The following is a 12,230-nucleotide window of genomic DNA, read 5'->3' as shown; positions in this document are numbered from 1 at the left end:
CTACCTACCTAACCAGTACATACATAATACTACCTACCTAACCAGTACATAGCTAATACTACCTACCTAACCAGTACACAGCTAATACTACCTACCTAACCAGTACATACCTAATACTACATACCGAACCAGTAAACAGCTAATACTACCTACCTAACCACTACACAGCTAATACTACCTACCTAACCAGTACATAGCTAATACTACCTACCTAACCAGTACACATCTAATACTACCTACCTAACCAGTACTCAGCTAATACTACCTACCTAACCAGTACACAGCTAATACTACCTACCGAACCAGTACACAGCTAATACTACCTACCTAACCAGTACATAGCTAATACTACCTACCTAACCAGTACACAGCTAATACTACCTACCTAACCAGTACATAGCTAATACTACCTACCTAACCACTACACAGCTAATACTACCTACCTAACCACTACACAGCTAATACTACCTACCTAACCATTACATACCTACAGTAGCGGTCTTTGGCACCAAGCACCCCAAGCGATCGCTTGGGGCCCCCAACATCCAGGGGGCCCCCATGTCCTGCTCTTGTGCTCAAGACCGCTGGACAGGGCCGCTGCCCCGCTTGCTGCTGCAATCTGAACTGTAACTATGAGCACTCGTAATGATCGCTCATAGCTATATGCAGCAGCAGCACTTACAGGGCGGGAGCCATTGGCTCCCTTCCTGTCAGTCACTTATGTGGCCACAGAAAGTGTTTTCCCTGTGGTCACAAGTGGCAGCTTTGTCCTTGTGGTGCCGGCGCTCCAGTGACATCACTGGAGCATTGGCGCCAGAACAAGGGGAGTGCAGCCTCTTGTGATCGCAGGGAAAACCCTTCCTGCGGCCACAAGAGTGAAGAGAAGAGGAGACGCCCGTACCCAGGTGAGTATAAGTGTTTGTTTTATTGTGTTATATACTATATGGGAGGGGGAGCACACAGGGGTCTGTTTAACTGGGGAAGAGCACAGCGGGGGAATATATAAATGGGGGAGCACACAGGGGGGGTCTATATAAATGGGGGGAGCACACAGGGAGGGTCTATATAACAGGGGGAGCACACAGGGGGGCTATATATAACTGGGGGAGCACACAGGGGGGCTATAGACTACTGGGGCTTCACAGAGGGGTCTATATACTACTGGGGGCAGCAGAATGGGGTCTATATACAACTGGGGGAGCACACAGGAGGTCTATATTCAAGTGGGGGAGCACACAGGGGGGCTATATACTACTGAGGGAGCACACAGGGGGTCTATATACTACTGGGGGAATATACAGGGGGTCTATATACTACCGGTGAGGCACACAGGGGGTCTATAAACTGCTGGGGGCAGAACACAGGGGGTCAATATATAACTGGGGGAGCACACAGGGGTCTGTATACTACTGGGGGCAGCACACAAGGGGTCTATATACTGCTGGAGGAGCACACATGAGTCTATATACTACTGGGAGAACACTCAGGAGTCTATATAATACTGGTGGGGCACACAGGGGGTTTATATACTACTGGAGGAGCACACAAGGGGTCTATATCCAAGTGGGGGAGCACACAGGAGGTCTATATACAAGTGGGGGAGCACACAGGGGGGCTAAATACCACTGAGGGAGCACACAGGGGGTCTATATACTACTGGTGGAGCACACAGGGAGTCTATATACTACTGGTGGAGCACACAGGGGGTATATACAACTGGGGGCAGCACACAGTGGGTATATACGACTGGGGGCAGCACACAGGGGGTCTATATACAACTGGGGCAGCACACAGGAGGTCTATATACTTCTGGAGGAGCACATGGGGGGCTATATATAACTGGGGGAACACACAGGGGTCTATATACTACTGGAGGAAGCACACAAAGGGTATATAATACTGGGGGCAGGACACAAGGGGTATATACTATTGGGGGCAGCACACAAGGGGTATATACTAATGGCGGTAGTGCACAAGGGGTATATACTACTGGGGGCAGCACACAGCGGTCTATTGTTGTGGAGCGCATGTCGAGGGGGGGGTCCCAGACATAACTTTGCTTGGGGCCCCAGAAATGCCAAGACCGCCCTGCATACCTAATACTACCTACCTAACAGTACATAGCTAATACTACCTACCTAACCAGTACACAGCTAATACTACCTACCTAACCACTACACAGCTAATACTACCTACCTAACCAGTACATACATAATACTACCTACCTAACCAGTACATAGCTAATACTACCTACCTAACCAGTACACAGCTAATACTACCTAACCACTACACAGCTAATACTACCTACCTAACCAGTACATAGCTAATACTACCCACCTAACCAGTACATACATAATACTACCTACCTAACCAGTACATACATAATACTACCTACTTAACCAGTACACAGCTAATACTACCTACCTAACCAGAACATTCATAATACTACCTACCTAACCAGTACATACACAATACTACCTACCTAACCAGTACACAGCTAATATTACCTACCTAACCAGTACATACATAATACTACCTACCTAACCAGTACACAGCTAATACTACCCACCTAACCAGTACATAGCTAATACTACCTACCTAACCATTATATAGCTAATACTACCTACCTAACCAGTACACAGCTAATATTACCTATCTAACCAGTACATAGCTAATACTACCTACCTAACCAGTACATAGCTAATATTACCTACCTAACCAGTACATACCTAATACTACCCACCTAACCAGTACATAGCTAATACTACCTACCTAACCATTATATAGCTAATACTACCTACCTAACCAGTACATAGCTAATATTACCTATCTAACCAGTACATAGCTAATACTACCTACCTAACCAGTACACAGCTAATACTACCTACCTAACCAGTACATACATAATACTACCTACCTAACCAGTACACAGCTAATACTACCTACCTAACCAGTACATACATAATACTACCTACCTAACCAGTACACAGCTAATACTACCTACCTAACCAGTACACAGCTAATACTTCTCCGAGCTTAGGGTCTGTTACAATTATATTCAGTCTCGACAATCCCCTATGAGCTAAACACATCAGCAGCACAAATCTCTCTCCTGCTTATAGTTTGTTACAATGTATCAGTGCAGGTAAAATGCATCAGCCATGGGACTGTCTGTATTGGATGTAATTGGTGTGATCTCTAAGCTGGGAGAGGTACTAGGTCGGTATCTATTAAGATACTGCCATTCACTGACAGCAAACACAGATCTTGTATAGATGTAACCTGATAAATCCTCTATAATGGTAAGCAGCCTGTACATAGATCTCACTGAAATATAAATCTTCTATTTTCCTATAGAGAGAAGATGTCTTTTTTCGCATCAAGTCTGGAAAGAATGTGGAAGCGCCTGCCCGGTGAATTGTGAGAACTTTAGGAGCCCCCCGGCCTTCTGCTCTCTGAGCTGTGTATCCGGCTGCTTCTGCCGCACTCCATACATATTCTATAGGGGGGCGGCTGGAATCTGCGTCCTCCCCAGTCACTGCTGAGATGGAGCCACCAACCCCCAACATCCCAGCCAGAACACAGGACAACTCCTATCATCTGTCTGACCAGTGTGTACAGGTCAGGTCACTGTGACTCTCCTATTATATTTACACAGCAAACAAATCCTTGCCCCCGGCTCACACTACTCACTCTACTCAGGTCTTGTGTGTTATATGGGAAAACTGGGAGACGTGCAATAAGACCGCCATTACAGCGCCCCCCCAGGGGGAGTCACTCAGCTTTCCCAGACTCCTGACAGTAAATATGACCATTAGAAAAGCTGTGTGCAAAACTCCATGGGGCAATAACACATAAAGAGCCGAGGAGCCAGAAGAACTATCAGGACTGGCGGAGAGATGGCAGATCTGGTGGCATCATATACAGAGAATAATGTGTAAGGACCAGGACATCTGAAAGTCTAGGAAGCACCTGCCATACTGTGCTCATGTAGTACACACCATACATACAGTTATTACATTATACCTATATAAGGTGTCTATATAATTCCCCCATACAGGGTCCATATAGTAGCCTCACATGGAACACATATAATACGTACAATTGTCATATAAGGCTATGTTCACACTACGTAAAAGTACGGCCGTTGTTGCTATCGGTCGTACTTTGCACGTGTATGCACATTGCCTATTCTTCTTTGGGATCCCGGCCGGAGCGTATACACTTCGTATACGCTCCGGCCAGGTTCCCATGCGGCGCCGCAAAAAACTGACATGTCAGTTTTCTGTGTCCGCTATTCAGTGAATTGCGGCCGTAGAAAGACCTGTCAGTTCACACAATGAAGCGATCAGCTCCGGCCGCTTGATTTATTATGTGCTATGAGAGTTCTGATGCGGGCGTGCGGTGATGCACCTGCATCAGAACACTAGGGCCGGAAAGATCATCCGGCGGATGCTGCAGTACCGGCCGGGATGATCTTTGCAGAGACCGGCCGTTCCGTGACCTGGCTGGCTCACGGAACGGCCGGTCTCTTACAGCGTGTGAACATAGCTTAATACCTTCATAAAGTATCTATATAATCCCTCCCCATACAGTGCTCACATTATAGCTTCATTAATTAAATTTAATGAAAATTTTATTTAAAGGGGTTATTCAGGTTTAAAAAAACAAACAAACATGGTCATTTTTATTCCAGAAAGAGCGCCTCTCCTGTCCTCAGTTTGGGTGTGGATTTTGCAGCCATTGTTTTAACATTGGCCATTGTTTGACCCGGCCAGGTCAAACAACGGCCAATGTCTAAGATGTTCACCCGGCCGATACTGTAGTATGATCACCACTTTATTTGAATTGGAATGCGGGCACATTTGGCTGTACATATATTACATTTGAGTGTATATATATTACAATCGGGTGTATATATATATATATATATATATATATATATATATATATATATATAATATTAGGGTATATATATACAGATGTAGCCAGGCTTACCATGAGTAGTAGCCAGGGTTAACTTGATCCCTGACGCAACAATTGTGTCAGGGAGCTGTGTTAAGTGAATTAGAAAGTTGAGTTAAATGTGTTACTGTGATCAAGTTAACCCTGGCTACAACTCATGGTAAGCCTGGCTACATCTGTATATTACATTTGGGTATATATATATATATGATATATATTACATTTGGGTGTATATATATTACATTCAGGTGTACACATATTAAATTCAGGTGTATATATAGTATATATATCACATTTAGGTAAATATATATTACATTCGGGTGTATATATATATATATATATATATATATATATATATATTACATTTGGGTGTATATATATTACAATTAGGTGTATATATTTTACATTAGGGTGTAGATATACTGTAATAGATTTGGTTGTATATATATTACATTTGGGTGTATATATATATTACATTCAGGTGTATATATATATTACATTCAGGTGTATATATATATATATATATATATATATATATATATATATATATATATATATATATATTAAACATTTGGGTGTATATATATTACATTCGGGTGTATATATATATTACATTCAGGTGTGTATATATATATATATATATATAACATTTAGGTGTATATATATTACATTCAGGTGTATATATATTACATTTGGGTGCATATATATTACAATTAGGTGTATATATTTTTTATTAGGGTGTAGATATCATAGATTCGGGTGTATATATATTACATTCGGGTGTGTATATATTACATTCAGGTATATATATATATATATATTACTTTCGGGTGTATATATATTACATTTGGGTTTACATTACATTTCTTATGAGACCAAGAACGAGATCTTTGGTGCCAACCACACCCGTGACGTTTAGCGACTGGATGGCACTGCATACAACCCCAAGAATACCATCCCTACAGTCAAGCATGGTGGTGGCAGCATCATGCTGTGGGGCTGCTTCTCAGCCAAGGGGCCTGGCCATCTGGTCTGCATCCATGGGAAGATGGATAGCACGGCCTACCTGGAGATTTTGGCAAAGAACCTCCGTTCCTCCATCAAGGATCTTAAGATGGGTTGTCATTTCATCTTCCAACAAGACAACGACCCAAAGCACACAGCCAAGAAAACCAAGGCCTGGTTCAAGAGGGAAAAAATCAAGGTGTTGCAGTGGCCTAGTCAGTCTCCTGACCTTAACCCAATTGAAAACTTGTGGAAGGAGCTCAAGATTAAAGTCCACATGAGACACCCAAAGAACCTAGATAAGTTGGAGAAGATCTGCATGGAGGAGTGGGCCAAGATAACCCCAGAGACCTGTGCCGGCCTGATCAGGTCTTATAAAAGACGATTATTAGCTGTAATTGCAAACAAGGGTTTTTCCACAAAATATTAAACCTAGGGGTTGAATAATAATTGACCCGCACTTTTATGTTTAAAATGTATTATAATTTAACTGAGCAACATAACTTTTTGGTTTGTAATATTTATGCATCTGTTAATAAATCCTGCTCTTGTTTGAAGTTTGAAGGCTCTAACTTATTTGCAACTTATCAAACCTGCTAAATCTGCAGGGGGTTGAATACTACTTGTAGGCACTGTATATATTACAATCGGGTGTATATATTGCATTAGGGTGTATATATATTAGATTCAGATATATATATATATATATATATATATATATATACATATATATATATATATTACATTCAGGAGTATACATATTACATTCGGGTGTATATATATTACAATTAGGTGTATATATTTTACATTAGGGTGTAGATATAATAGATTCAGGTGTATATATATTACATTTGGGTGTATATATATTACAATTGGGTGTATATATATTACAGTCAGGAGTATACATATTACATACGGGTGTTTGGGTGTATGTATATATATTACATATATATATATATATATATATATATATATATATATATATATAGATAGATAGATATATACATTTAGGTGTATATTTATTACAATTAGGTGTATATATTTTACATTAGGGTGTAGATATATTCGGGTGTATAAATATATATTACATTTGGGTGTATTAGGGTGCACATGGGTGCATTAGGGTGTATATATATTAGATTCGGAGATATATATATATATATTACATTCGGGTGTATACATATTATATTCAGGTGTATATATATTACATTCAGGTTTATATATATTACATTCGGGTGTATACATATTATATTCGGGTCCCATATTACATTTGGTACCCCTACTAATACGCACTTCTGACAAATGTCAGAAGTTTTTACACTTTAATTAGGGATATTACACTTAAAGTGGAGCTGACTGTAATACCACACACGACCTAAGGACAGGGGTGGCACTGTTTTTGCAGGGCAGTAGTTGTGCATTTTCCAGCCCCGGATAACCTCTTTATCTTACTCTCAGCATCATGTTATAGAACAGATGGAGCTAATATATAAGTTTGAGGGAAAAGATTCAGTGCAGTTGTAAATGATTGATATAAATCCCTGCTATTTGTATAGTTAGGAGTCCAGTGGGCGGTCTGTCTATGAGTGACAGCCGTTACTGTAGGAGAATGCTTATGGAGACAGCTATCAGTCACTAATTAGGGCCACCCACTGTTTCAGGAACATAACAGCTATTTTGTGTTTCTAATCCTGGATAACCTCTTTAAATGAATCAAATACAAAGTTAGGCCATGTTCACACAACATATCTTTTTACATAAATCACGGCCGTTGTTGCAATTTGTATACACATAGGGGGAGATTTATCAAACATGGTGAAAACTGGCTCAGTTGCCCCTAGCAACCAATCAGATTCCACCTTTCATTTCCCAAAGAGTCTGTGAAGAATGAAAGGTGGAATCTAATTGGTTGCTAAATCTTCCCCATAGTATACACTCTGGCCGCAACTGCGACCGATCGCAGGGAAAACTGACATTTCAGTTTTGTGCAGCCGCTATTCATTGAATAGCAGCCGCACAAAACATGTCAGTTCACACAATGGAGAGTGCAGCTCCGGACGCACTCTCCATTGTGTGCTATGGTGAATTGGGATGTGGGCGCACACAGATGTGCCCACATCTCAAGTCTACAGAAATTGTCTGCAGTACCTGCCGGGAAGATCTTCTCTGACACCGTCCATTGTGTGACATGGCCGAGTCACAGAACAACCGGTCTCATATGCCGTGTGAACATGGCCTAATACTGATTCTTTTCCCCATATACTCTCTTTAAATCCCAACTTTCTCAGCTCCTCCCTCTCTATAACAGATCAGAGTGTACTATTTAAAGTGACAGGTTCTCTTTAAGCTCCTTAGCTCCCCCTAGTGGTGGCTTGAGGCAGACTAAATATTACTTCTGTGTGTATGCAGAGACTCTGGAGCTCTGTATCAGCCCAGACTGCTATAAATCTATATCATGTAATCACTCGGCACAGACAGAGACGTGAGAATCCTATGACCTTCCGCAGACTATTGCACAGGTCAAATCTGCAGGAGACGATCAGTTACTGTCACTTGAGCTGTCAGTTGTTTTTTTTCGAATTTAAATTAAATGTAACAGTTTGTCTGATTTTTTGGAACGTATAAAGGTTTGTCAGGTCATGTGACCGAACCCGTCACTTCTGAGCAGCACCTGTCTCTCCCTGTGATGCAGATTTCCACACACCCGGAGCAGAGATCAGGTCACAGTCACCTGCAGGACGCCGGTCACCTCATCAATCATTTCTATCATGTTTATCCTCTGGACGGGCCCAAAGAGGCTGCAGGGGCCGTGTACATAAAGTGGCTATCCAGGATTAGAAAATGGCAGCTTCTTTCTCCTAAAAACACTGTGTCCTCAGGTCATGTGTGGTATGACAACTGGGATCCATTCATTTCAATGGAACTGGGTTGCAATACTACACACAAACTGAGGACAAGGGTGGCGCTGTTTCTGGAAGATGTCAGCTACAGTATGTTTTCAAGTCTTGCATAACTCCTATCTCATACAATATATCCCTTAAGTTATTTCCATACAAATATCAACATTAATCAGATTGATGAAAAGAAAAGGTGGAGCAGGTGGAGCTGTAACAATCAAAGTGTACAGCAAATAAATAAATGGACCCCAGCATGGCTTCCCTCTGATTCCGGTCCCCAAGCTCAACTCCCCTTTTATCGTCTCTTGCCATCTCATCCCTAGTCCCCTGCACGGCTCCCCATCCTATTCCTAGTCCCCAGCATGGCTCCCCTCTCATTCCTAGTCCCCAGCATGGCTCCCCTCTCATTCCTAGTCCCCAGCATGGCTCCCCTCTCATTCCTAGTCCCCAGCATGGCTCCCATCCTATCCCTAGTCCCCAGCATGGCTCCCCTCTCATTCCTAGTCCCTATCATGGCTCCTCTCTCATTCCTAGTCCCCAGCATGGCTCCCCATCCTATTCCTAGTCCCTAGCATGGCTCCCCTCTCATTCCTAGTCCCCAGCATGGCTCCCCTCTCATTCCTAGTCCCAGCATGGCTCCCATCTCATTCCTAGTCCCCAGCATGGCTCCCATCTCATCCCTAGTCCCCAGCATCCCTCCCCTCTTATTCCTAGTCCCCAGCATGGCTCCCCTCTCATTCCTAGTCCCTATCATGGCTCCTCTCTCTTTCCTAGTCCCCAGCATGGCTCCCCATCCTATTCCTAGTCCCTAGCATGGCTCCCCTCTCATTCCTAGTCCCTAGCATGGCTCCCTTCTCATTCCTAGTCCCCAGCATCCCTCCCCTCTCATTCCTAGTCCCTAGCATGGCTCCCCTCTCATTCCTAGTCCCTAGCATGGCTCCCCATCTCATTCCTAGTCCCTAGCATGGCTCCCCTCTCATTCCTAGTCCCTAGCATGGCTCCCCTCTCATTCCTAGTCCCCAACATGGCTCCCCTCTCATTCCTAGTCCCCAGCATGGCTCCCCTCTCATTCCTAGTCCCTAGCATGGCTACCCTCTCATTCCTAGTCCCAGCATGGCTCCCATCTCATTCCTAGTCCCCAGCATGGCTCCCCATCTCATTCCTAGTCCCCAGCATGGCTCCTCTCTCATCCCTAGTCCCCAGTATGGCTCCTCTCTCATTCCTAGTCCCCAGCATGGCCTTCATCTTATTCCTAATGCCCAGCATGGCTCCCCTCTCATTCTGAGTCTCCAGCATGGCTCCCATCTCATTCCTAGTCTCCAGAATGGCTCCCCATCTTATTCATAGTCCCCAGCATGGCTCTTCTCTCATCCCTAGTCCCCAGCATGGCTCCCCATCTTATTCATAGTCCCCAGCATGGCTCCCATCTCATTCCTAGTCTCCAGAATGGCTCCCCATCATATTCCTAGTCCCCAGCATGGCTACCCTCTCATTCCTAGTCCCCAGCATCCCTCCCCTTTTATCCAAAGTCTGCAGCATGGCTCCAATTTAATTTCTAGACCCCAGCATGGCTCCCCTCTCATCTCTATTCCCCTGCATGGCTCCTTTCTCATCCCAAGTCCCCAGCATGGCTCCCATCTCATCCCAAGTCCCCAGCATGGCTCCCCTCTCATCCTTAGTCCCCAGTATGGCTCCTCTCTCATCCCTAGTCCCCAGCATGGCTCTTCTCTCATCGCTAGTCCCCAGCATGGCTCCCCTCTCATCCTTAGTCCCCAGTATGGCTCCCCCTCTTATTCCTAGTCCCCAGCATGGCTACCCTCTCATTCCTAGTCCCCAGCTTGGCTCCTCTCTCATCCCTAGTCCCCAGCATTGCTCTTCTCTCATCCCTAGTCCCCAGCATGGCTACCCATCTTATTCCTAGTCCCCACCATGGCTACCCTCTCATTCCTAGTCCCCAGCATGGCTGTTCTCTCATCCCTAGTCCCCAGCATGGCTCCCCATCTTATTCCTAGTCACCACCATGGCTCCCATCTCATTCCTAGTCCTCAGCATGGCTACCCTCTCATTCCTAGTCCCCAGCATGGCTCTTATCTCATTCCTAGTCCCCAGCATGGCTCCCTATCTTATTTCTAGTCCCCAGCATGGCTCTTCATCTCATTCCTAGTCCCCAATATTGCTCCCCTCTCATCTTAAGTCTCCGGCATGGCTCCTATCTCATTCCTAGTCCCCAGTATAACTCCCCTCTCATCACAAGTCTCCAGCATGGCTCTTCTCTCATCCCAAGTCTCCAACATGGCTCCCCATCTTATTCCTAGTCCATAGTATAACCCTCCTTCTCATTTGCAGATCACAGCATGGTCCCACATCCTAAATTAGCCATTCCTTTACTCTCTGTGGATTATGAAGAACAGCAAGCAGAACTACCACGGTATCATACTACACAGGGTCCGTAGTCTGTACCCATGGCGACTGTAGGTGTGCCTGTATGCTGTATACCTAAAACAATAGATAATTTTAATAAACATGACTTGTAAACTTGCTTTGTCTTAGATGCAGTAGGGCAATAAAAAAACAGGTGGCATTCATATACATATCCCATGGAAAGTGCCGATGTGATCCCCTCGAGGGGTGGGGGGGGGCGGCTTAACAAGAGTAGAAAAAGTGTAAAGACATGGAAAATATCTAAATATTACATATAATCTATAAAGTATACTCATAAACAAATTACAGTGGTACCTTGGTTTAAGAGTAACTTGGTTTAAGAGTGTTTTGGTTTAAGAGCTCACAGTTTTTCAAAATTGCGACTTGGTGTAAGAGCATTGCTTTGGTGTAAGAGCTCCCTGTACTGGGTGAGAGGGGGAGTGGGGGAGGGGCATGGTCTGCACAGCGGGGTCTACAGCCTTGTACTCTTACCCAGGAAGTCTCCCTCACCTTCCAAATTATAGCAGATCCACTTCAGGCTGGGGCTTACATCAGGGGACAGGACTGTGGAGGTAATCTCTCTATAGCTGTAACCCCTCTCTCCCCGGACAGAGAGCGCTGCATGTATGTGCCCACATCTGCCCTGCTCATTCCTTCATGCTCCCTGCAGTCTCTGTCCGCCCTTGTGTTTCACATCCTCTCCAGTTCTGTACAGTAACTTATAATATCACAGATTCTGCTGTTTCTGAATCTTTGCTTCATCTGTTTTACATGTTATTCAGATTAATAAATCATTATTTTGGGGTGTGAAACCAATTGTCTGCATTTCTATGATTTCTAATGGGAAAATTTGCTTTGGTTAAAGAGTGGATTTGGATTACAAGTGCCGTCCCGGAACGGATTATACTCATAATCCAAGGCACCACTGTATAATGATAAAAT

Source organism: Dendropsophus ebraccatus, chromosome 12 (genome assembly GCF_027789765.1).
Source record: "Dendropsophus ebraccatus isolate aDenEbr1 chromosome 12, aDenEbr1.pat, whole genome shotgun sequence".
NCBI lineage: Eukaryota > Metazoa > Chordata > Amphibia > Anura > Hylidae > Dendropsophus > Dendropsophus ebraccatus.
This window is presented reverse-complemented; position numbering follows the sequence as displayed.